Source organism: Ambystoma mexicanum, chromosome 6q (genome assembly GCF_040938575.1).
Source record: "Ambystoma mexicanum isolate Mex_15411 chromosome 6q, UKY_AmexF1_1, whole genome shotgun sequence".
Classification (NCBI taxonomy): Eukaryota; Metazoa; Chordata; class Amphibia; order Caudata; family Ambystomatidae; genus Ambystoma; species Ambystoma mexicanum.
Window position 1 is genome coordinate 1,258,940,808 of NC_090937.1, and position 27,472 is coordinate 1,258,968,279.

A 27,472-nucleotide genomic window follows, 5' to 3' on the forward strand; every position below is an offset into this window, starting at 1 on the left:
CATAATATATGGGCATCCACTTGGTTGGCTCTAGCCAAAGCCTGGGCAGGAGCCTCTTTTTGTGAATGGGACTAGTTTCGACTTTATAGGCAGTTGCAGGCGGCATCAATGTAGAGTCTAAACCTTGATTGGGTCATGACTACCCTCAAGCTGCCCAGCACAAATCAATAAAGATGCAGCCAGAGACCTATCAAAATTCATCTCTAAGCTAATCAATGCTTCTTTCTCCACAGGCACCATCCCCAGTAATTTAAAGGAATTGTGGGTACTCCCCCTCCTTTAGAAAACAATCACTAGATCCAACAATACCTACCAACTACAGACCGATCACCACAGTACCATTTGTGCAAAAAATATTAGATAGGGTAGCATACCTTCAAATTCAGAAGTACGTAGAACAGAATCAACTGTTAGCAGTCTGTCAATCAGGCTTTAGGCCCCAACATGGGACCGAAACAGCGCTGATAGACCTTAAGGCCCAAATCGAGGCACTCAAAGACAATGGAAAAACAGCATTGCTACTTCTCCGTGATCTTTCGGCTGCATTAGATCTGGTGGACCACAAGTCCTCTGTAACCACTTGGATTTAACCGTGCATTTCTCTCAGGAGGCCATAGGCTAGATACAATCCTTCCTGAGTAATAGGACTGTGCAAGTCTTCTCACTATCATCAGCCGATCCTATTCCCATCACCTGCGGGGTACCACAGGGATCATGTGTCTCACCCACATTGTATAACATATTCACTAAGCCCCTTTTCGATGATCTGGACGATCTTGATATCACCTACACTAACAATGCAGATGATACCCAGATCCTCATACCACTTACGGGAGATTACGACAAGGATTTGGCCTTGGTGAATAGAATTTACCTCATCATCCAGGCATGGATGGCTTCCCATGGTCTATGCTTGAATGATGACAAAACTGAGCTCATCATCCTTGGTACCACCCCAAACCTTAAACTTGGACACAACTATTCCACCTTTAACATCGATGGCAAGACCCTCAAAGTTGCCAAAGAGGTAAACACACTAGGATTTTACTTGGATGCCTCTCTCACCTTCCCCAAACAGGTCAATTCTTTGGCCTCAGCCACTGCTTACACTTGTAAGCTAATTAGAGCTGCAAAGCAATTCCTCTCCACAAACAGTTGCACCATTCTGGCCAGAGCTCTAATTCTGTCCAAACTGGACTACTGCAACTAACTTTACTTAGGATCTAATAGGCATTTCGCTAATAAAATACAGATTCTCCAAAAGAACGCCCTTAGAGCTGTGCTAGGTATAACAAAAAAAGATCATATATCTGAAAGGAGGAGATAGTATAACTGGCTTACTACCAATGACAAAATCCTACTAAAAAGGGCCTCTGTAACACATAAGTGTCTGAACAACGCTGCCCCAAGTTATGTCACAGAAAGATTCAACAGAAAATCATCTAACTGGCCTCAAGAATAGCCAACTCTAATTGCCTGATGGTTCCCAGGTTTAAACTTACCAAAGTGGGAGGATGCAGCTTCCCAGTTAAAGCTGTGCAGCTCTGGAACGCCCTACCGCCCTCCCTGAGAGCAGACCAAACATACCGGCACTTTAGACATAATATCAACTGGATTAAAGAAAATGACGGCTAAACATGTAGTGTTATTCCATTTACCCCCTATATCCTGCATTGTGTGTAATTTAGTTTGTGATTCTATTGTCATCAGACAGCCCTAATCTGCCTGGATATAATATTCTAGACTTCTTTATTTCTCGACTGTACCTGATATGATATGATATGATATGATATGGTATTTGTAACGCGCCTATACACAAGTGTTTCAAGGCGCGACGAGGCAGGGAGGGAGGGAAACAAGGGGAAAACAGACAAACGATCCTACTAGGCCAGGTGTCATTCAGATCGCGCAAGTGCAGAGGTAAGGGGAAAAGGAGGAAGTGCAGGGGGGAGGAGGTGGGGGGGAAGTGCAGTACAAGGTAAGTAGCGTAAAAAAAAAAATAAATAAATAAAATAATAATAATTAATAAATAGAAAGGGCCAGCTGGTGGCAAGTGCGAGGTAAGTGCAGAGCAAGTGCTGGGAAAGGGGCTGTAGGGATACAGTGACAGTCCCACAGTGCAGGGGGAGCCGGGGAGGCAGTGCAGGTGGAGAGTGGCTGGGCCCTGGACCGAGGTTGCTGAGAGTGGCCCAGATGCAGGTTTGAGCTGAGTTCAGTGGGGAGTTAAGCAGGATTAGCAGGGGAGAGGGAGAGAGAAGGCAGAAGCGAAGAGGAAGGTTTTGAGGTGCTTCCGGAACCGGAGATGGTTCTCCTCAAGTTTCAGGGAGGCAGGAAGGCTGTTCCAGAGGGAGGCCCCTGCTGCGGAGAGAGATCTACCCCCAGCTCGTTGCTTCGAGAAACGGCTGACCATGAGGGAGTTGGAGACGGATGAGCGAAGGGCTCGTGAAGGAAGATATTTAGGAAGAGAGAGTTGGAGGTATTTTGGTCCCAGGCCCCAGAAGGCCTTGTGGACAATGCAGAGGGTTTTGAACTTGATCCTCGCGGCCACTGGGAGCCAGTGAAGAGATTTCAGTCCTGGAGAGATACGGTCCCTGGGCTTGAGGCCAAGGACAAGTCTCGCAGTTCTGTTCTGGATAAGTTGCAGAGGGCGGAGAGTGGAGGCAGGCAGATTAAGATAGAGGCTGTTACAGTAGTCCAGCCTTGAGAGAACCAGGGCTCGAGAGACAGTGAGCTTCTGGGGGAAGGAGAGGAAGGGAAGAATACCTCTGAGGAGGTGCAGCTGGTAGTGTGACTTCTTAGAGACGTCAGATATATGAGGAGAGAAGGAGAGTGTGGAGTCGAAGATGACCCCGAGGTTTTTAGCCTTGCAGGTAGGGGCAGGAAGGGGGCCAAGGGAGGCCGGCCAGAGAGCTGCAGGGAAGGAGGGAGTGGGTGTGCCGATGAGTAGAATCTCAGTCTTACTGGCGTTGAGGCAGAGGTCATTGGCGGCGCACCATTCATGGATAGCAGACAGACAGTCGGAGATGAGGGAAGGAGAGGAGGAGGCTGAGGGTAGCCTGAAGATGAGCTGGGTATCGTCTGCATAGCACTGGAAGTAGGGGCAGAGAGCGGCGATGCGGTGGGCAAGGAGTGCCAGATACTGGTTGAAAAGCCAGGGAGAGAGGTTGGATCCCTGGGGGACACCACAGGTGGAGAAAAAGATGTCAGAGAGGAAGGAGCCCATTTGGACCTGGGAGGGTCGATCGGAGAGGAAAGAAGTCAGCCAGGCCAGAGCCTGACCAGTGATACCCAGGTTATCACGGAGACAGTTGAGCAGGATGGCATGGTTGACAGTGTCAAAGGCAGAGGAGAGATCGAGCAGAATGAGAACACAGGGAGTGTTGGTATCGAGGTTCAGGAGCAGGTCCTCACGGATGTTCAGGAGAGCAGTTTCCGTGCTTCTGGCAGCTCTGAAGCCAGATTGATGGTCATGCAGATTACCAACAGAGTCAGCATGGAGGTTAAGCTGGGAGATGGCCAGTTTCTCCAGGAGCTTACCCAGGAAGGGAGTAATGGAGATTGGGCGATAATTGGCCGGGCAGGAGGGGTCGGCAGAGGGTTTCTTGAGGAGGGGGTGCACAAGGGAGTGCTTGAGGGGGGATGGGAAGACTCCAGAGGCGAAGGAGTGATTGCCGAAGTCAGCCAGGACAGGAGCCAGGGAGTCGATGTGGTCCTTGATGGTTTTGGAGGAACAGGGGGGAACCTGTTTAGACGAGGCTTTCATAGATCGGACTTGTCTGGAGACCTCATCAGCAGAAAAAGGTGGAAAAGCAGAGAAGGAGGGTGGAGGGGTGGCTGCAAGAGAGCAAGAGGGAGAGCTGGGAAGAGAGGGAGGGAGGAGAGAGGAGGAGAGCGAGGACAGGATGTCCTGGGTTTTTGAGATGAAGTGCGAGGCCAGTGCAGTGCAGAGGGCCTGGGAGGGGACAGGAGAGGTAGAGACTGCAGCAGGGTTGGCCAGCTCCTTGCAGATTTTAAAGAGTTCGGCCGAGTTGTTTGATGCCTCAGAGATGCGGGCTTGGATAAGGGCTCTCTTCTTGGTGAGAACGGAGAGCCGGTATTGCCTTTGGAGCAGGCGGCAGGCCAGTTTGTCAGAGGATGAACATGAAGCACGCCATTTCCTCTCTGCCACCCTACACTTGCGTTTTAGGGTGACGAGATCCGAGTCATACCAGGAGTTACATTTGGCTTTGGGCTTCAGGCGGATTCTCATGACAGGGGCAAGGATATTGAGAGTATCAGATATAGAGGAATAGAGCATGGAGAGGGCTGTGTCAGGGTGGGAGTCAGCCAAGGGGGGAGGAATTATTTTCTGTATCTTGTTGTATATATCTGTACAGCTCTGTAACCTAAGCTGAAAACTGTCTTGTTTCTTCTGCGCCCTGATACCCTCGGGTCTGGCGCGCATCATAAATAATAAAAGAAACAAACATTGGAAATGCCCAACTAAGCAAATGCTTAAATGCATAGTGTAATTATAATATTTAAAATTAGTTTACCAGTTTTATTGAAAATCTGGTTGAGGGATCAAAATATCTATACAGGTATTAAGAAGTGCGATCTGGGTGGATCATTAGTGCGGTGAGCGCCTTGGCAGGTATTCACAGAGGCTTGATTGTGAGTATTGAGTGTTCGGTGAGTGAGCCTAAGCTTTTGCTATCTAGAGAATAGTGACTTACTTTTATATCTTGAAGGGAGGAGAGTAGCAGTGGTTTCATTAATGCTTGCAAAAAGGTCAGCCCTCAATTTTCTTTAAATTATACCGGTTGGGTGAGGAGTGGTTTAGTGTACAGCACCAGTTTGCAGTCGCTAATGGTATATGTTGAGTACTCTTAGGCGATCTTACTCAAGGGAGATCAATTTTCTCTCATTTTGATGGAAAGAGCTGTAGTGGAATGGATTTGAAAGAGCTAAATTCCTTTTATCCCTAATGTGACATAAGGAGTTCCAGAGCCTGGTAGCAAGGGTTGAGAATTTGGAGCCACATTCTCATTTTATTGAAAGTGGGGATGGTCAAGGAGACTTATGCTGATCTAAGTTTTCTACTAGGAAAGTGAATCTTGATAGTTCCTTAAGTAAAGGATGGTTGCAAATCATGTATTGCATTGAAAATAATGCATAATGTTTTAAAAGCAAATCTGTGAGCTACTGTAAGCCAATGCAGTGACATCATTGCAGAGGTTATGTGCTCTCTGCGTGATCATTTTTAGTAAGAGTCTAACTGCAGCATTTTGCAGTCTGACCAGTAGATGAGCTGGGGCACCTGATATAGGCTGTTTAGGGTAGTGAAGACTGGAAATAATGATAGCAGAGATTGCTGTGTATTTTGGGGTTAAATTACAAATGGGAGTATTTTCTTTAAGGCTTTTAGTAGAATGAAACCTCTTATAGATATGGCATTAATCTGAGGTTCTAGTGAGAGTTTCTAGTCCATCATCACCCCTACGTTCCCCACTTCAGTAGTGGGCATGATGATTTTGAACTTGAAAGATCTGATGGCAAGAGGCTGCGGAGTGCTGTGTTTCCTGGAATAAGAACTTCGTTTTACTCTGGGTTCAATAATAGATGGCATTTACAAGTCTGTTATAGAATCCAGACTTCCCTCTTCTGATGGCTGCATGGGGACCTCTTTTCTTTTGTAGATAACATATTTTCGTTGGTGGAATTATGTTCTTCCATTTATGTTCAGCTGCTCTATATGCTACTTTACATTTCCTTAAATCCTATTTAAATCAGTTAGGTTTGCCTTTTTTGTTGTTAATCGTGGATTTCTTCAGCAGAGCTACTCTGTTGAAGGCTTTTGTGAGCCAATTGTCAAAATCTCTGATTACTATATTTGGGTTTAGTAGTGAGTTGTCTTTTAATTTTGAACCAAGCATTAGCTGTTTTAGGTTGTTGTCAATTTCAATTCTGCTCCAATTCCTATACATCTTTATGTGGCTGGAAAGGTGTGAGGATGATGTGTTAATACACTGGAAGTAAAAATGGAGACCAGAGTGATCAACCCATGGAGAGATTGTGGGAAGGAACTGGGACTTGGATGACCTCTCACTATAGCTGCAGGTCAGCCTACATATTATGTCCTGTTATTTCCAGTGAGGCACTTTCTTTAATTTTGAACTCTTATAAGAGCCCTGGAAGGTACTTCTCAAAAACTGCAACATTTTTCTAGGGTCACTGGAGTTCTTTACTAAGACTTCCTGTAATGAAATACGTATTTTTAAATCTGTGTATAATATTCCTGCATAGGATATACGTTGTTTCAGTGTGTTGCTACTATTTCCCTCCTTGGTGTGTAATATGCCCCTATTAGCCTAGGGGACTGTCTGACTAAAATAGATCCTGGACTTTGGTAGCCCTTCTGGATGTGTTGTACATCATTTGCCCCTGCTATAACTGTTATATGCATATGTATTCTCTATCAGAGAAAACCGTCAGGGAAGAGGGCTGCCATCATTTTACAATCATGTTATTCTTGTCAAATGTTGAAATCGTATCATGGGATGGCATGTTGGACATTTTTTTCACTTCCTTTTAAAGCTACGAATTTCGATTCTATAATAGCTGTCCTTGCTTAGAGGGCACCCGGCCCTGGAAACAGATTGTATGTCCTGCTGGAAGATGTTCCTCCTTCAGGCAATTCTTCCAATTATGTACTCCTTTCCTTGGGTCATTTTAATATTTGGCATGACTACCATTTAAAGTAGCTTCTTTTAGACTATCAGATGTACTATATAATATTGTCAATTAAAGTGTCATTCACAGTCCATTTTCCATAGAGATTACCACTGTCATCAAGAGATATTCTCCAGGAACTTAGAGCTTTCACTTATCTCAACACTACAGATAATTCGTAAACTTGTGCATCCCATCACTAATAAAGGCCACTTAATACTAGACACAAAATGGTTAAAAACATTTTTTCAAAAGCCGTGTTACAATTTAGAGCTGATGGTCTCATTTGCGCACTAACAAATTGTAGCCTTAAATCCTCTCCCAAATGTTTTCTTTCAGCCAATGTTAAGCCTCATTTCGAGCTGTGGTTGGTAGAGCCTCCCCTTTTGTTCCATCAAGGAACACAAGTTTTAAACCCCTGATATTTCCCTGCTTTCAAATCTCTTAAACACATATATCATAGGAAAGAAAAAGTCTTAAGATAACAACTGCCATGATTTTGCTCAATCGTATCAGTCGCTTTTGTTACCGTTAATTATGCCATTCTCCTTAACTGCCTGAAAATGCATTTGGTATCAATAGCAGTGACCTTGGGTGAATTGCATACTTCCTATAGGATAGAAAGGTGCCAGTGTAGATCTTGGACTTTTAACTCTGAGCCTAGAATGTCCCCAAGCTTCCATGCTCTCCTCATCACTCTTTAAGCCTTACCTTCAACCCTCAGCCAAGCTGATGGACTCTGTTTCTTGCAACTTTCTGACCTATCCAGATGATATGCAGGCTGCCTTCAAGTTAAGAGCAGGGAAACCCTCTAGTTATCAATTCAATCTCAACCGGTTTCTAAAACTGAATGATAGTGAACAAGCTCTGTCTCAAATCGAGCTTACCTATATCACCCTCTCTGCCTTTTAGCTTGCCCCCTCTACTGTCCACTTCCCTCCCAGTTTGTTCCTACAGGGTTTAGAACCTGGGAATAATTTTCGATAGCTCTTTCCTTTAAACCACAGTTCCTCAAACTTACCAAGAAATCCCATTTCGAGGGGATTGTGTCCTCTGACTTATTCCACATCTATGACCGCTAATGACCACATCTGTGCTGCTTTGGAAAATGTTTTGGCGTAAGTGTCCTGCGTCGATGACGTCGATACGTTGTCCCTCGAGGGCCTCCGTCGAGGGTCGTCGTCACCGGATGTTATATATATATATATATATGTGATAAAATGTCCATCACGGACCCGCACGACATCTGCCTCTGGTGCCTCGGCGAAAGCCACACCACCGACGACTGCGATGACTGACAGTCCCTGACATCGAAGGCCATGCAGGAATGAAAGACGAAATTAAAGGTAGGTAGGGTGTCTAAGCCCCATAAGTCAAAATCCGTTGGGCTTACGACCGACGACTCGAGGGGCGACTCTCCGCGTTGGCGAAAATCCAGGGGGTCTTGGTTTCAGAGTGGTTCCCGCCATTCCTCTGCCTATTCGAGGCATTCTCGGAAGCGCCGTCACCGGTCGCCTTCCCCATCCTCATCGGCGGACTCCACCAGAAGGTGGGTGACTTGTCCCACCAAGTCTTCATCCCCGGCCGAATGGGATGCATTCCGACCAGCAGATGGCGATTTCCGAATCGCAAGGCACTGTTCTGCCCGTGCCTTCGAGAGATGCCGGCAAGGAACGAGCTCGGTCCACCACTCGCACGCCTTTGGGCTCAGGCGGTTCGGCGCGATCATCTGGAGCCGTCGAGGTCCCGATCGGACAAGGTTGATCGCCATAGCCATGCCAGATCCAGGTCCCGGTCCTCGATGCCATCGGGACCGTTGGAACCTGTGAAGCCTTCCAAGAAGGCGTCAACGCCATCGGTGCTGTGTCCGTCAAGGGACTCTCTCGAGGCTCCGACTCTGAAGAAGTCGTTGACGCCATCAGCGCCGAGGCCTTCCAAGGACACTCTCAGGGCTCCGGCCTCGAAACAGTTGTCAAAGTCATCGACGCCGATTCCATTTGCGCCCTCAACGCCATTTGTGAAGGTTTTACTGGAGGTGACCCGGAGAGCTGTGGAAACTCTGAGGATGGCTCTCAGTAAGTCAGTGAGGCCTGTATTTGAGCCCTTCTCTGTTCCTCCATCCAGATTGGATTTATTCCAACCTTTGGATTACATTTCGGAGGTGGAAGAAGGATCTGATGAGGAGGTGATTGTGCCTCCTGAGGTCTCTGATGACCTGTTGTCTGGTCACAGCCAGATGGAAGAACTCTGTCAGTCCTTGCATGACGCCAGTGGGCATGACACCTCTCCAGAGGTGGAGTTTGGCAGGCCTGAGCCTGGAACGCATGCCGAATCCTCACATAGGCGTCTCATGTGGAGGGTGACTGAATACTTGGGGTGGTCTGCTCCACCTGTTCATTTTCTGCAGGATGATCTGACGGATATCCTGGACCAAGGTCCACTCACTGACCCGGTGTTGCCATTTCATATGGCTTTGCAAAGAAGGGTGGCAGCAGCTTTGACTGGTCCGGAGAGTCTCCCGGCAGTGAATAAGTCACTTCCGAAAAAAAAACGTCCAGCCAGTGGTGACCCCTGCTACTTGTCGACGCACCCTACTGCGGAGAGTTTAGTGGTGCAGGCGGCTATGGCCCCCGCAAAGCAGGCTGCGTACCCTACCATCCCTCCTGATAGGGACGATAAGCGCTTTGATGGTTGGGCGAAGAAGGTATTTTCATCTGGGGGTATGGCTTTGAAGGCAGCCAACTCCGTTTGTGCCTTGGCGAGATTCACACTCTGTGGAATTGTGCATCTTTGGCGGCTGAGTATATTCCCGAAGGGGAGGAACGGGATGAATTTTTAGCCCTCGTGCAGGACGCCAAGGATTCCATGTGTAGCCGTTCAGTCGGGTTTGGACACGGCAGACTGTGTCAGTCTGTCCATGGCTGCGAGCACCATGATACGCAGAGCCATGAGAGGTTGCAGACCTCCACAGCTGCAGCGAAGTCTTTGGGCACTGCAGTACGTCAACCTCCGCCTTTTCATCCTAGGGTACAGTAATGGAGGGGAGGTTCCTTTCGGTACTTCTCTTCCTTTGGTAGATCGAGAGGAGCTGCCAGTCAAAGGAGTACCAGAGGTGGAAAGCAAGGTACTCGAGGTGCCAAAGCTGCTCGGGCAGTTGCGTCCTTGCCCTCAGGAACTGCCACGTCTGCTCAGTCATGAGGCCATATCACATGGTTCGCCGGTTGGGGGCAGACTTGCGCAGCATCTTGGAGAATGGCGTGCCATTACTTCAGATGTGTGGATTCTGGAGATCATAGCCCATGGCTACTGTTTCCCCATTCGCCAGAGGCCTCATGACAATCCACCGGGGAAGCTCTCTTTGAAGCGGCCGGATACGCTCCTTGCGCCTGAAATCCTATCCCTGCTGGAGAAAGGCGCCATAGAACTGGTGCCTGTAGCGGAGAGGAACAAGGGATGGTATTCCCCTTATTTTTTGATCCCGAAACAAGACAGGGTATTGAGACCCATCATGGACTTGCGTTGGCTGAACAAGCTCCTCAGGAAGGACAAGTTCAAGATGGTAACTCTTCTCAAGTCCTCCAGGCCCTTCAACTTCAGGATTGGTTGGTGTCTCTCGGCCTCAAGGATGCATACTTTCATGTGCCGATTCATCCCAAGCACAGGAGGTACCTGAGGTTTGCGGTTGGCAACATGCATTTTCAGTTTCAGGTCCTGCCGTTCGGATTGACCTCTGCCCCGAGGGTCTTCGCCAAGCTGATGGTGGTGGTGGCAGCGTGTTAGGCAGAATCCTGTGCAGTTCCCTTAGGGAGCACTACAGAAGATTAAGACTACAGGTATATGCAAGAAATCCCCTTTGGTATCAGTCTGCACCACAAAGATTTAGTTGGTAGCTGTGGCTAAGCAGTCAGACTTATCTCAAGAGGGAGATGAGCAGTATTCAGGGTTTGCACAAACTTAAAACAGTATCGCTAATATTCAAAAGTATTAACAATCTAGCCCTCAAATACCTAACAGAAAGGTTCATTAGAAGAACATCCAATAGACCTATTAGAGAAGCATATACCAACCAGCTAATTTTTCCCCCATTTAAACTGAGCACTGCCGGAGGCAACATCTTCCCAGTCGAAGCAGCCCAATTGTGGAACTCCCTCCCTTCCTCTCTAAGGTCTGACCAATCCTAACCACACTTCAGACTCAACTGTATCAAATGGCTTAAAGAAAACGACTTATAACTATCTGACCTCAAGACCACTTACGCCTCTCGCCACCAGATTTTTGACTGCCAATGTATACTGCGTATACACCTATGTTGTACAACTACCTGTGTATAGAACTCTGTATATTCTCTCGTAGACATACTTGTAGGGCAATCACATCTGTTAGGCAGAATCCAGGGCAGTTCCCTTGGGGAGCACTACCCCAGATTAGGACTACAGGTGAGAGCAATAAATCCCCTTTGGTATCAGTCTGTACCACAAAGATTTAGTTGGTAGCTTTGGCTGAGCAGTCAGACTTTATCTCAAGAGGGAGATGAGCAGTATTCAGGGTTGACACAATAGGTAGTACAGTACTATGGAGCAAGGAAACACTGACCAAAGTTTTGTATTAAAAAAGGGAATATATATTTATTTTATACACTTCTAAGGCAACACATAGATCACAGTTAATAAAGTAAGTTAAGTTTTAGTCAAAAGAAAATCATATACAACTCCCTATTCAATTGTAGACAAGTTTGCGGTATAGTGAAAACTGAGCAAAACGGCACAGTGAAAACCTACTACAAACGGCACTCTACCAATTCAACGAAAGGGAGGGAAAGTACAAGTTAAACCGAAATATCTTCAGGCACCCCCTAGCAACACTTCCCTGAAGTTTTGTGAACAAGTAATGCACAGTAACACTTTAACCAAAAGACAAGTGAATGAAAACTGAGCAAAATTGCACTCCACAAGTTAAAACAGTAGGAAGGAAGAGGGGTTTAGAAGATTGAGGTGCATCAACACATTTCTCATTGAAAAATAATCTAGTGAGAGCAGATCTAACAAATCAGCCAGAGTCAATAGGCCTGAGCCAGAGTCGGTGGTACAGGACCAAGAGCTTAGGAGCAAAAATGTTCTTGTAGCTGCAGTCAAGTCTTTAGTAGAAAACGTTTGAAGAGGTAGATGCAAGGCAAAAGACAATGTTAAGAGAGAGGGCGGCCAACCCCACATGTAGTTAAAGGATTTAAAACACCTTTAGGGCTACCACGGAGAAAGGGCGGCCTGGCGGTACAATGTACCTTAAACGTGGAGAGATGGCTCCTGCGGTGGCGGTTGTTCCTGGTAGTTCCTGCAGGTTGAGGGGTCCAACAGAGGAAGAGAGGCTCTCGTTGTAGAGGAAGGTTTGAGTCGCTGCACTACCCAGGGATGAAACCAGCCGCAGTGCTGCCAAACAAAGTTTAAAAGGTACGCTCCTTTTAATCGCGGTCCGTGTCGATAGCTGCCTGGCTATCCAATCTTCAAGTGCGGGGCACTGTTAAGTCGACCAAGGCAGGTCCGAGGATGCGATAGGTGAACTGGTTGACCCCACCAGCTCAAGCGAAGGAGGCTCCTCCGTGGAAGATCTCCTCTCGTCGTGTGGAAGAAAAAGTGGTGAGACGATCCGGCAGGGCTTCACCGGTGGTAGAGATGCTGAAGATGTCTCTGGCTTCTCTCTTCGGTTCTGTAGTTCCTGTGGCGACGTCTTGCTCTTCCAGTCCTCAGGACCCTGCTTTTATGCAGAAAGAGACCCATTCATACAGCCTAGCTGTCACTCACACAGTGGAGTAGTCATCTTGGCGGGAGATCCTCCAGCCTATCAGGTTAGAGTGCGACCTGAGTTGCGGTGGCAACTCTGTCCGGGGGTTCTACTCCCCCTCCCAAACAACACACCCACCCCAGACTCAGTGGCGCCGAAAGGAGGGGTTCTTGGCAGAAGCCCGCCAATAGGATGAACAAAGGATCCCCGACCTGGGTAAGGAAAATGGAGTAAGACTTGAGAAAGATGTTTTATCAAAGTTCTGGCAAATAAAACCTACCGGAGTAAAGTTAATAAAAAAAATAGACCTGCGGTATGTTAGAGGCTGTCATTAAAAGTGGTAGCCTCGAACAATGGGAAAATCCCATAGAGATGTATTTGCGGTTGAATATAAAAGGTAGTAACCACTGCCACCAGCCAGAAACTTTGTAGAGGGGGACTTTAAGGTACCCTCTCGAAAATGAACATAGGGGAAAAACTATTAACACCTCCAGTACTTCCATGTTAAGATGGGGTGTACTGGTGAGGGTGCTATGTGACACATGTGCATAAAGATGGTTCCTATGGGTGAGCGAACAGATCCCATAGGCATTAAACACAAAAATAGCCTAGAACACACATAGCAAAAATGCCTAAGAGTGGGAAAAAGAGTCTCACTCTTAGCAGGTAAAAGGAAATAAACCCTTCAAATCCAGCAAAGCTGCTGGGGGATTCTATAGGTAAGGGAAATTAGCCATGAAATAAGAATTCTCTCTAACGACCTCCTTGCTGCCAATGTATACTGTATTTATTTGAAATGTGTAATTGTAACTGTAACTTGTAAGCTTAAAGTATTCTTGCACTTGCGCCCGGTTACCTTCGGATCTGGCGCGCGCTACAAATAAATAAACAAACAAACAAACACAACTCCCTATTTACATTGTAGACAAGTTTGAGCAAGAGTGAAAACTGAGCAAAGCGGCACAGTGAAACCCAAGCAGAAATGGCACTCTAACAATTTCTCAAAAGGGAGGGAAAAGGACAAGTTATACAGGAATATACTCTTCAACACACCAGCAGCACTTCCCAATAAGATTGTGAACAAGTTAGGCAAGGCAGTACATTAGCATGTATAATACTGAGGTGAAAACCTAGCAAAATGGCACTTCACAAGTTTAAAAAGAGGGAAGGAAAAGGTGGTTATAAGAGTTGGGTGCACCAACACATTTCTAGGTAAGAAGCAATCTAGAGAAGGCAGTTGTAACAGATTTAGCCAGAGTCAATAGCCCTGTGCCAGAGTCAGTGGTACAGGGCAAAGTGCCCACGAGCAAAATGTTCTAGTAGCTGCAGTCAAGTCTTTGTTAAAGGATTCTTAAGGTGGTTGCAGAAGGTGAAAGACAATGTTAGATGATAGGGGCGGCCAACCCAGTAGATAAGTAAAGGATTTGAAACATCTTTAGCAGTACCCAACGACAAGGGAGGCCTGGCTGAACAATGTACTTTAAAAGTGGAACTGGCTCCTGCGGTGGCAGTAGTTCCTGGCAGTTCCTGCTTTTCGGGAGATCCAACAGAGGAAGAGAGACTCTCGTCGTGGAGGAAGGTTCGAGTCACTGCACTGCCCAGGGATGAAACCAGCCGCGGTGCTGCCAAACAAATAAAAGTTACACTCCTTTAAATCGCGGTCCGGGTGGACGGGTGCCTGGCTGTCCGGTCTCCTAGTGCTTGGCACTGGCGATTCGAACAAGGCAGGTCCTGGAAGGCGATTGGCGAACTGGTTGGCCCCACCAGCTCAAGGGAAGAAGACTCTTGCAGGTGAAGATCTTCTCGAGTCATTGGAGAAAGTGGTGAGGATCTGCAGCAGGGCTTCACCAGTGGTTCAGTCATTGCAGATGTCTTCAGCTTCTCTCTTCGGCTTCTTCGTTCCAGTGGCGACGTTTTGTCCTCCAGTCCTCAGCACCCTACTTTTATGCAGCAAGACCCCCATTTATCCAGCCTAGCTGTCACTCTCACAGTGGGGTGGCTCTTGTGGCGGGAGACCCCCCCCCCCCAGCCTATCAGGGCAGAGTGCGGCTTGGGTTGCGTAGGCAACCCTGTCGAGGGTGCCTATTCCCCCTCCCACACATCCTGTCTACCCCAGACTCAGTGGCGGCTAGAGCAGGGCTTCTGTCCAGAAGCCCGCCAAAAGGACGAACAAAGGATCCCCGACCTGGGTTAGGACTATAGAGAAAGACACGAGAAAGAAGTGTTGGGCAGAATCCTGTGCAGTTCCCTTGGGGACCACTGCAAGAAGATTAAGACTACAGGAGTAAGCAGTAAACCCAATTGGTAGCAGTCTGTACCACCAAGATTTACCTGGAACCTGTGGCTGAGCAGTTAGACTTCTCTCAAGAAGAGTTAGGCAGTATACAGAGGATGGACAATAGGGCCAAAAACACAGTAGAACAAGCAAACAGTGACCAGAGCTTTGTATCAAAAGTATATAATTATTTATTTAACACACACTTTAGAAAATACACTAGCACTATTAATCAAAAGCAATCAGAAAAGTATTTACACCTCCCTTAGCAATTACTAGACAAGTCCAAGTTAAAACACCACTTTTTGTCAAAACAGATGTGAGCGCGTAACTTAGATGGCACTCCAATAATTAGGTTCAAGGGAGAGAAAAAGGCAGGTCATAAAATAAAACAGTTCCCACCACTTTTAAGAGACAAAATCAAGTTACTGAAGACAGGGTATACTGTAGAACCAAAGTTCATAGGCCAGGCCCACTTTGAATGGAGAAAGGCGAAATGTGCCCAAGATCACACGGATTAGCAATGCATTCAAGTCTCTGTAGAAATGTTCAAAAGAGGTTGGAGTGGTTCAAAAGACAAAGTTAGAAGGTCTGGGGGCCAACCCAGTTGGAAAGCCAAAGATTTAAGGGTCACCTTGGGCAAACCGAAGAAAGGGAGGCCAGGTAGAGCACAGTACCTTAAAGCGTGAGGAAGCTCCAGCGGTGGCAGTTGTTCCTGGCAGCGGGTGTAGTTTGTGGTTTCGACCAAAGGAAGAGAGGATCTCGTTGAGGAGGAAACTTGGAGTCGTTGCACTGCCCAGGGAAGAAACCAGGCGCAGAGTTTGTCGGTGAAAAGGTGTGTTCCTGGTATTCGCGGTCACAGTGGTGAAACCTGGCTATCCGGCCGCCGGGGTGCTTGGCACGGGCGATTCGAACAAGAGACGTCCTGGAAGGCGAAATGGCGAACTGGTTGATCCCACCAGCTCAGAGGGAGAAGACTCTTCCAGCAGAAGATCTCCTCTTGTCGTCGGGAAAGTGGTGAGGTCGTTGCAGCAGGGCTCCACCGGTGGTGTCGTTGCAGATGGCTCAGCTTTTTCCCTCTTCTGATTTCTTAGGTCCTGTAGCGCCTTCTCATCAAGTTCCAGTCCCAAAAGCCCTGCTTTTATGCAGAAAAACTCCCATTCAACAGCCTAGCTCACCACTGGCCCAATCAGAACAGAGTGCGACTTGAGTTGCTAAGGCAACGCAGTCCAGGGTGCCAATTCCCCCACCCACACATCCTGTGGAACCCAGACAGAGTGGCACCAGTTGGAGGGCTTCTGTGGAGAAGCACACCAAAAAGTGGAACAAAGGGCTCTACCTTGGTTGGAGTTACAGAGACGGACACGAACGCCATTTTAGAAAAGCGTTCTGGCAAAAAGACCCAACTGTTGATGTAATATTAAATAAATAAACCGGCGGTATCTTTAACATTGCACCAAAAAGTGGTGTGTTTAAAATCAATGGGAAAATCCCATAGGAAATATTCTGGTGGAATATTTTGCGTGGTAACCACTGCCACCAGCCAGAAACTCGACAAGGGGGGACTGGACAGTGCCCCCTTGGAAACAGACCTAGGGGCAAAATAATTAACCCCTTCCAGTACTTCCACAGTATGATGGTTTGTACTGGTTCTGTTCACAATTTTGGACTAGTAAAGCCAATTGTGACTTTACATGCCCTGGGAGACAGTAGTCAGTCCCATAGTATGGAGTCTGTTTGGGGGTGACTATGACACCCCTGTGTTACTGCACTGAGGGTGCTGTGTAACACATATACAAAACACAGATGATACCCTATGGAGTAAAAGACCCCATAGCCCATAAGCACACAAAAAGTCAGAGACATACCTCAAATCATGCCTAAGAATGGGAGGAAAAGAGTCTCACTCTTAGCAGGAGAAAAAAACAAACCCCAAAGATCCAGCAAAGCTGCTGGGGGACTCACTAGGTTTGGGAAATTAGCCTTATAAGAGAATTCTCCCTAACAAGAATTTTAATAAAAGTTCTGGCAATAAAAACCTACCGGAGTAAAGTTAATATTAAAATAAACCGGTGGTATGTTAGAGGCTGTCAGTAAAAGTAGTAGCTTCGAACAATGGGAAAATCCCATAGGGAAACATTTGCGGTCGAATATTTACGGTAGTAACCACTGCCACCAGACAGAAACTTTTGAGAGAGGGACTGTTCGGTACCCCCTCGAAAATGAACACTAGGGAAAAACTATTAACCCTTCCCAGTACCTCCATAGTAAGATGGGTTGTACTGGTTTTGTTCATAAGATTTGAATAGTAAAGTCAATGGGGACTTTACATGCCCTGGGAGGCAGTAGTCAGTCCCAGGGTATGGAGTCTATGTTTGCGGGTTGCTACGACACCCCTGTGGTACGGCACAGAGGGTGCTGTGTACCACACATGTAAAAAGATGATTCCTATGAGGGTGAGATAAACCCCATACACCATAAGCACACACGATAGCCTAAAGCATACACTAGTAATCTGTCTAAGAGTGGGAAAAAAGGGTCTCACTCTTAGCAGGAGAAAAAAATAAAGCCTTCAAATCCAGCAAAGCTGCTGGGGCACTCTATAGGTAAGGGAAATTAGCCATAGAAGAGAATTCTCCATAACACAGCGTATCTCAGGAAAAGGGGGATTCAGGTCTACCCCTACCTGGACGATTGGTTGATCAGGGGGCGCTCTTCCGAGCAAGTCCTGGATCATCTGTCCGTCACCTGCCACTCCCTTCACAGGTTGGGCTTCGTCCTCAATTTAAGATGCAGTGGTCACAGTTCTCCGGTAGGATGTCAGATCCCGCCCTCAGTCGCCCAGGATCTTCTGTGGTGGGCCGTCGAAGGAAATCTGATGAAGGGAGCTCCGTTTTGGCAACCGTGGCCGGAGGTGAGGATCGTGACGGACACATCCCTCACGGGTTGGGGAGCTCATGCCAACGAGTTGACAGCCAGTGGCCGTTGGTCTCCGTCAGAGTCCAGTCTCCACATCAGTCTCCACATCAATCTGTTAGAGCTGCGGGCTGTGCGGGGGAAGAATGTCCTGATTATGACGGACAATACAGTGGCCATGCACTACCTCAACAAAAAAGGGGGGGCAGGCTCACTCCCGTTGTGCAGGGAGGCGATGCAGCTCTGGTTCTGGGCCATCCAGCAGGAAATGTCGATCTCGGCAGTTCATCTGGCCGAGACGAAAACGCGGCAGCGGACGCTCTGAGCAGGCAGAGCACAGTCTCTCACGAGCGGGAGCTGGCTCAGGAAGTTCTTTTGGAGATCTTCGCCCTTTGGGGAACCCCACAAGTGGATCTCTTCGCCACCAGTGTCAACCGGAAGTGCGAAAGATTCTGCTCGCGGGAATTTCCTCCAAGAGGAGCCTTAGGGGACGTGTTCGTAGTGGAGTGGTCCTTCTCACTGCTGTATGCGTTTCCTCCAGTTCCCGTCATTCCGCAGGTGTTGAGGAGGTTACAGAGTTCGGTTCCCGGATGATCCTCAGTGCTCCGGCACGGGCCAGGAGAGCGTGGTACCCGGACCTTATACATGTCAATCTGCCCTCCACGCCATCTTCCCTACCAAAGACGATCTGCTCTCACGGGAGGGGGGTCGGGTTCTCCATCAAAGGTCAAGTCTCTCAGCCTTCATGCTTGGTATATGAAAGGTTGAGGTATAAGGATTGTGACCTCCCCGAAGACGTGATGGAGGTGTTGCTTTTCGGCCAGACGGCCCGCAACGAAATCCCTGTACCGTTGCCGTTGGAGAAAGTTATGCGACTGGTGCAGGGTATAGAATGTGGATCCTTTCCAATGTTCCATTCCTTTGGTTTTGTCTTTTTTGCTTTCCTTAGTGGGTACCATCAAGGGTTACCTAGCGGCGCTGTCTATGTTTAAGCGCTCGTCTGAGGAATGTTCTTATTTTAAGATTACTTTGATTTCACAGTTTCTAAAAGGGCTAACTAATGTGTTTCCACCGTCGCCTTTCCAGATGCCTGGATGTGATTTGAATTTGGTTTTAAAGTTCCTGATGGGAGCTCCGTTTGATCCCTTACATTCTTGTCTGTTGCGATTGTTATCCTTTAAAACTGTATTTTAGTTGTGTTTACTTCCGCACGCGTAGTGAGTGAGTTGCATGCACTTTCCGCCAAACCACCCTTCACTGTGTTCCATAAAGACAGGGTTGTCCTTAGGGTGCGGCCTTCTTTTCTTCCGAAGGTTGTGTCGGAATTCCATTTGAGCCAGAAGGTAATTCTTCTGGCGTTTTATCCTCCTCCACATCCTGGTAAGGAAGAGGAGAGGCTCCATAGGTTGGATCCTAGGAGAGCTTTGAGTTTCTATCTCTCACGGATGTCCCGGGTCAGAGTGGACAATCGGCTCTTTGTTGGTTATGCTGGAAGGTGTTTAGGTCAGGCTGTTTCCAAGCAGACCTTGTCTAGATGGATCATTTTGGCGATCTCGGAGTGTTACCGTTTGGCGGGAAAGGACCCTCCAGTAGGCTTACGGGCTCAATCTACTAGGGGTGTGGCTGCCTCCACTGCTCTACAAAGGGGCATTCCGATTCGCAATATTTGCGAAGCAGCCACATGGGCCTACTTTGTGAGACACTATTCCTTGGAGTCCATCCATGGTCAGGATTTGGCTTTTGATAAAGCAGTCCTTTATTTAGCAATTTGATTGGGCATTCTAAAATTCTAAATTTGTACATTCTTTTCCCACCTCCATAAGTTGGTACTGCTTTGGGAGTCTGTCATAGATGTGGAATACGTCGGAGGACACAATCCCCTCGAAGAACTAGTTTACCTTAACTTGTAACGTTCTTTCGATGGGATGTTCTTCCAATGTATTCCACGTCGAACCCTCCCAGCCTGCCCCTCTACAGAATTTCTTATGCAATTGCAACATACGTTTCTGCAAGGCTTTCTGCAGTCATACTGGCAGGAGATTCCTGCCACACGTTCTGGGAAAAAACTACAACTGAAGCTACTGGCGTTGTGTTTCCTATATATAACATCCGGTGACGTCGACCCACGACGGAGGCCCTCGAGGGACAACGTATCGACGTCATCGACGCAGGATGCCTACACCGGAAAAAAAGTTCAAAGCAGCACAGCTGTGGTCATTACCTGTCATAGATGTCTAATACGTCGGAGGAACATTCCATCGCAAGAGTGTTACCAAATAAGATTAGTAACTTGTTCTTCCAGCTTGATTTGTCCGTATGAATCCTCCCTCTCTTAAAATACACTCACGGTTGAGTTAACCAGGGCTCTGGTCCTCTCGAGGGTCGACTATTGCTGTTACTTCAATACGACTCTTCCACCAGCTGCAGATTCTGCAGAACAAAGTGGCCAGACTTATGCTTGGACTGATACCTAGAAAGCAAATCACACAAGCCCTGAAATCTCTCCATTGGCTCCATAATGAACCTAGGATTGCCTTCAAAAAGATTTATTTCATTCATTCGACTAATGCGGCTGAGGCTCTTTATACCTTCAGAAGAAAGTCTCAATAACAGCCCCACCAGGCTCTTCATATATTTGTTTTGTTTAATGTGTTTTAGTTCTGAAGAACTTTTCACATATTAATACATCATAAAATACACAGTTCATTCAAACAAGTATTTAAGTCAGCAATAAATAGACCATCAATGTATGATTTTTCACACACAGCAAATGGAAACCCTGTAAGACTCAGATTTACAACAATACTAAATTTAGAAATCTAATAACGGCAATACTAATATCGGTTTCTTTTAAATTTAAAATGCGTTGCCAAATTCCCTCTTACAGTAAAAGGTCCATATTCGTACAAATGTAACAAACAATTGATTGCGTACTTCAGACAATGATGGAGATTACATAAATGCTTTAACGTTTCACCAAAAATATTGCAATGACGACAGGTTCTCTCATTTTCCAGAATACTGGCTCTCGCAACTAAAACATCCTTAGTTGTGTATGAATTAAATTCAAATCATAAAATCGAACTCCTAAAGTCGTGCGTTGGATGTTTGATCAAATAAGGTTAAATATTCTTTAATATCCCATCTAAAATGTTCGAACACACGATATTGCATTAATAGTTCTTTGGTCGAGATCCAGTCTCCTTCAGACCATTTCTTTTTTGTAGCGCAAGGAAAGAGGCACAGCTCTTCCACCGACCACCGTTCCTCTTAACAGAGTGTCACAGCTAGCTTGCCATTGGAGTTACCCCTTGGCCATCTTGCTCCAGATCCTTTGTTGTCTGCCAGCCTAAAACCAGGAAGGTCAGTGGCAGGAATGATGGTTAGCCTATGGAACAAGCTCTCTTCCCATATGGGATTGGAAGAAAACAGTCTTTATTTTAGTAACCCCCTCAAGTATTTCCTAGTTAAAAAAAAGGCCTTTCACCACTAGACCTGATGCGTTGGGGTCCTTTGGTGGCTCTTGTTCTCCTGTCATTCCTCTCAATAACTAGGTTTAGCACTGTGCCTCCCTGGGTTTACCATGAACTTTGTCTCTGACTATGGCCTGTTCCTCTGGGTCTCCCCACTTTATCTTGTGCTCTTGGCCAGAGACATCCAAGGCCCTCTGTGAACTGTTGTTTTGGAGTTTTTTCTGTAATGCCTGCACTTGTTCCTTGCAAACACACATACCTGATCTGAATGTTCCAAGTCTTTGAAGATTAGTTTCCCCTTCCCTCTCTTTCTACTTGCGTTATAAAGTGACCTTTTCACAGATGGCACCTTAAACACAATTAAATAAATAAAAATAAAAATGCACTTATTGTTACCACGTAGCACTCGCTTTGCAGGTGATATTTACCTACCTATGCCCTCAGAACTGTCGAAATGTGGGTTATTGTTACTAAAACAGGTGTGCCAGTGTAGAACTGTGACAAATCAACTTCCGGGACACCAGTGGTCCAGGGATGACTATCTTGTTTCTAAACCATCAATCAGCCCCTGACCTCTAGTACACCAGAAGGGATCCGAACAGATTGGAACCACAAGTCAGTTCTAAACCTCCTTATCCAATTTTGGTAACGTGGACGGAGCGGCAGGCTTATCTCCACAAGGTTGTGGATCGTTGGGTAGTTGCAGCACAGCAAAAATCCAATTACCCAATGATAAAAGGAACTGTCCAGTCAAAGTTGTATAAAAAGATCTACTTTATTATTATTACAACATCCAGTTCTAGCACACTATAACATAGAGCCCACCCTATAAAGGAACACAGAGGACAGACAGTTTCACAAAGGAAAGGGATGCACTCTGGATACTGACAGGAGGGTAGTCAGTAAAGTAATCAGTCTTAACTGTTCAAGGTTTTTTATTTCAGCACCAAGGGAGTAAGAGGTTGTAAATGTCACTAGGGGCCTTGGGAGAAGGACCAGGGGGACAGAACCACTATGTACCTGGTGCTTGAGATCTTGATGCCCAGCAGCGTCAAGTCGGTTCCAGGATGCTTTTGCAGCTTCTGCAACAGAGTTCAAGATGGGAGACAGCTGCGGGTATCAGGCGGCAGGCAGTTCGGCAAGCAAGGCTGGAAGGACGGGGTTCAAGAATAGTCTCTGTGCTGGTTGGCGGTTCTGGAATGTTGGTCGAGGCGTCTTGGACGGCTTTAGTGACTGCAGTGTGACAACAGTTAGTGGTGCAGCCGGTCACAGTCCGAGGGCTCGACTACCTTGAAAATGTCCTTAAAAGATGGTTGATGCTTGTGGCACTCCTAGCTTCTTTGCAGGGCTCATGTCCTTTAAGGCAGATGGCCCAAAGCTGAGGAGTGTTTGCCGGCAGCAGACTTGTTCTTGGTTCAGAGACTCTCTGGCATTTCCCACCCAAGAAGCTTGCTGGCAGAACCTAGCAGGGCACGCTGTGTGCTGGCTGCGTACTGGTTCTTGAACTGCTGGATGGGTCCTCTGAGTCTGATATCTCCCTCTGTTCCCTGCAAGATGTTTAGTGGCGGGATCTTGCTTCCATCTTAGAAATCCTGGCCTACCTTCACTGGCGGAAGCTGTAAGGCAGATTGTACCCTCAGCCACGGTCCAAATGAGTCCACTTTACTCCTTTCGAAGTTGTCGGTTGATCTGCCAAAATAGAGGCTCAACCCTCTTTTAAAGCCAAATGGGCCCCAGTGATTGGTGCACTCTAAGCCTACCTTAAGGAACCAATCCTGGGTCCCCTCCAACAATCTTCTGATATGCGTGAGGTCATAATCGGAGTGCTTTGCAACAGGAAAGATAAGGTTTGACAATATGTACTACTAAGTCCCACACATCATCCTGTCTGTTGTGGATCAAAGTGTCACTCTGGTTAATTGAGCTCTCTGTGGTTCCTGATCAAAGCGCAGGTCTCCATTGAAGTTTGTGGCGAGAACATACTTTCTCAATCAATTCACATATTTCTTCTCTCTGAAAGGGGGTCTCCATGCAGGGGTTGCCTACTGTAAAAGTTGTCCCAGACCTGCCATTCTCTACCCCTCATACAGAGGGGTGGGCGCCAGCTTCAAGTTGACACATTGCATATCAAAGAGGTTTTGGGGTTTGCTGTCCCCTTTTGTCAGTTCTGCAATCAGGCCTATGGCAGACCTGTTTCACTTAACTCATCAGTATTCGCTGCCACCACACAGAACTACAATAGAGCAGGGCGGATCCATGGAGCCTTTGATATTTTAATCAGGCCGACCATGGCCAGAGGAAGGTGTTGCCTTTCCCCTTCCTGAGATGCTTTGATGTACCTGTGGCTGTCAGACTACAGCTAAATGTGACAAGAGACTGCGCCGGTAGGCTTTGTCCCCCAGAGTACACTTGACTGTGTTTGTTCTGCGGTCAGCATTGCGAAATGTGTGCGGATTAGCCCCACACATTTCCCGAAGGTTCACCTATGAACATTCAATTTCTTTAAAAAAAATATCAAAACAGTCCAGTCGAGTGCACACTTCCCGTGCGGATGGTCGAATTCCTCACAAGAACCCTTGCTACCTTATACTTTATATTTAAGTATCAGCACTCTGTGAGGGGACGGACTTAGGAGACAGTGTTGTTCGTTGCCCAGATGATTTTATTTCAATCATAAGGGGGATAGGAAAAATGCCTCACTATCCCTAAATTTATGAGGGGTTTCCCTGCCTCAACACAACTAAATAATGTAACAGTTGTAGTCAGGATGTCTAAAACAAACGTTCCTGTCCTTTGTCCAAAACCTAATGTGACCCTCACACTTTATATTTCTACAAGGTGAAAATAATGAGTCTCTTTGCTGCTCGCCTGCAATGCTGTAGGTTTTTTAAATTATATGTTCCACTTGAATAAATTATGTTTGAGGGGATTGGGTCCTCTGACGTATTCCATATCTATGACATTAATCACCACAGCTGCGCTGCTTCAGAAAATCTTCGGCGTCTGCGTCGATGACGTTGACACGCCGCCCTCGAGGACCTCCGCCGACGTCACTGGATGTTATAAGTAGGACGCATGGCGCCGGTAGCCTCAGTTCCGTTTTTTCCGCGAACGTGTTTGCTTTGGAGATCTCTGCGCGCCTCGACTCTTTGGAGTTTCTGTTCTTTCTCGGTTCTTCGAACCTGTTTGTATTCTTCTGTCGATATTCTTCGTGAAGATGTCTAGCTCGTCTTCCACCCCGCCTCCGGGCTTTAAGAAGTACGGGGACTATGGGTCCAAGATGTCAGTGACGGACTCGCACGACACCTGCCTCTGGTGCCTCGGGGAGGCCCATGACACAGATGACTGTCGACTGACAGTCACTCACGTCCAAAGCCTTGCGGGAGCACAAGAAGAAGTTGTTGGTAGGTAAGGTGTCCAAGCCACGGAAGTCGAGGTCTGCGGGGCTTTCGACGGACAATTCGAGGGGCGACTCTCCGCATCGTCGTCGGAAGTCCAGTGGGTCTCAGTTCCGGAGTCGGTCCCGCCACGCCTCTGCCTCTCCGAGGCATTTCCGGAAGCGCCGTCATCGGTCGCCTTCCCCGTCCTCATCCGAGGACTCCGCCCGTTGGCGGTTTGCTTATCCCACCAAGCATGCAATGCCGGAGGAATGGGCTTCCTTCGGGAAGAAAATGTTAGCGATTCTCGAATCGCAGGGCACTGGTCAGTCCGCGCCTCCGAGTGGGGTCGGTCGTGATCGGTCGAGAGACGGCGCTCGCACGCCTTTGGGCTCGGGTGGTCGGCACGATTCGCGGGAGAGGTCCCGCTCGGACAAGGGGAATCGTTCTCGTCATGCCCAGTCCAGGTCCCGGTCCTCGACGCGCTCCAGACCGTGTGCACCTGTGGTGTCTTCGAGGAAGTCGTCGACGCCATCGGCGCCCAGGCTGTCGAGGGACACGCTCGGGGCTCTGGCCTCGAGGCCTGTGTCGACGCCATCAATGCTGTCGGCGCCGCGTTTGGCGTCGATTCACTCGACGCCTTTCGAGGCTGTTTCAACGGGGGTAGCCCGGGGCTCGGTGGAACCCCCTATAAAGGCTCTGGCCAAGGTCAAGCATGGCTTTGTTCAACATTCTGTGCCTTCTTACTGCCATCTTGAGTTTATTTCAGAGGTGGATGAGGGCTCTGATGATGGCATGGTTCCTGCAACGGTGCCAGGCGAGATTCTCTCGGGCCACAGCCAAATTGAGGACCTGCGGCAGTCCCTGCCCGTTGCCAGTGGGATGGACACCTCTCCGGAGGTGGAGTTTTGTAGGGCTGAGCCTGGCACTCATGCCGACTCCTCGTACCGACATCTTATGCCTAGGGTCACCGAGTACTTGGGATGGTCTGCTCCCCCAGGGGATTTTCTTCAGGATGACCTTACGGATATCCTCGACCAAGGTCCACCAACTGACCCGGTACTGCCGTTCCATATGGCTCTACAGAGGAGGGTGGCGGGGGCTCCCGGCAGTGGGCAAGTCTTTGCCGCGAAAATTCCGCCCAGCCATTAGCGACCCCTGCTACTTGACCAAGCACCCCACTCCGGAGAGTTTGGTGGTGCAGGCGGCTACGGCCCCGGCAAAGCAGGCGTCTTATCCTACCATCCCTCCTGATAGGGGACGACCAGCATTTTGACAGCTGGGCGAAGAAAGTGTTTTCTTCTGGGGGTATGGCGCATCAGGCGGCCAACTCTGTATGTGCCTTGTCACTTTTCACGCACACTCTGTGGAACTGTGTTTCCTTAGCGGCTGAACATATTCCCGAAGGGGACGAATGGGATGGTCTCCTTGCCATGGTTCAGGATGGCAAGGATGCCATGTGTGAGGCTGTTCAGTCAGGTTTGGACATGGCAGATTGCCTCAGCCGGTCCATTGCGGTGAGCACCGTAATACGCAGGTTGCAGAAGTCGGGGTTTGCTCCTGATGTGCAGGCCCGGGTCCTCAGCATGCCCTTTGACTGGAACATCTTTTTGGCAGCAAGGCTGACGAGAGCCTTGAGAGGTTGCAGACCTCCAAAGCTGCATCAAAGTCGTTGGGCGCTGCAGTTCGCCAACCTCTGCCTTTTTGTCCTAGGGGACAGCAGTGGAAGGGAGGTTCCTTTCGTTATTACTCATCCTTTGGTAAAGCGGGAGGAGCTGCCAGTCAAAGGGGCCACCGTAGGAGTGCCAGAGGTGGAAAACCAGGTACTCGAGGTGCCAAGGCCGCTCGGCTGTTGCCTCTTTGCCCTCAGGCAACCCCGCAGCTGCTTCAGCTCAGTCATGAAGCAATGTCCCATGGTTCGCCGGTGGGGGGAAGGCTGGCGCAGCATCTTGCAGAGTGGTGCTCCATTACTTCAGATGTGTGGGTTCTGGAGATCATGACCCATGGCTACTGTCTTCCTTTCCAGCAGAGGCCTCAAGACAATCCACTGGGGAATCTTTTTGAAGAATCCGGATCCGCTCCTTGCGCAGGAAATTCAATCCCTGCTGGAGAAAGGCACCATAGAACTGGTGCCTGTAGCGGAGAGGAACAAGGGATGGTATTCCCCTTATGTTTTGATTTCCAAGAAAGACGGGGGATTGAGACCCATCATGGACTTGCGCGGTTTGAACAAACTCCTGAGGAAGGACAAGTTCAAGCTGGTTACTCTCGCTCAAGTCCTCCAGGCCCTTCAACTTCAGGACTGGTTGGTGTGTCTCGACCTCAAGGACGCTTATTTTCATGTGCCGATACATCCAAAGCACAAGAAGTACCTGAGGTTCGCGGTTGGCGACTCTCATTTTCAGTTTTGGGTCCTGTCGTTCGGATCGACCTCTGCCCGATGGTCTTCACCAAGCTCATGGTAATGGTGGCAGCGCACCTCAGGAAAGGAGGGATTCTCGTCTACCCCTACTTGGACGTTTGGCTGATCAGGGCACGCTCCCCCGAGCAAGTCCTGGATCATCTGTCAGTCATCTGCCACTCCCTCCACAAGCTGGGCTTCTCCCTCAACTTAAAGAAGTCCCATTTGACACCAACTCAGAGGCTCCATTACATTGGAACAGTGCTCGACACGCCCCTGGGGCAATGTTTTCCTCCCCAGGTGAGGGCTCATCACATTCAGCAGATGGTGCACAAGTTTCAGCTTGTCCAGAGTCTCCCAGCGTTAGAGTTCTTGAGATTGCTCGGACTCATGGCATCCTGCATTCTTCTGGTGCCAGAGGCCAGGTTACAGATGAGATCTTTGAAATGACCACTCAAGCTCCAGTGGTTTCAGTCCTCTGGCAGGATGTCGGATCCTGTTCAGGTGCCGTCCTCGGTCACCCAGGACCTTTTGTGCTGGGCCG

At 48.1% G+C, this 27,472-nt stretch overlaps 1 protein-coding gene across 3 annotated transcripts in view; it reads left to right on the plus strand.

Annotated features, from left to right (window-relative positions):
• The window catches only part of ANAPC4 (anaphase promoting complex subunit 4), a 1,458,106-nt gene that overhangs the window by 723,336 nt on the left and 707,298 nt on the right, over nucleotides 1–27,472 (plus strand). The gene's annotated exons all lie outside the window — the stretch shown is intronic.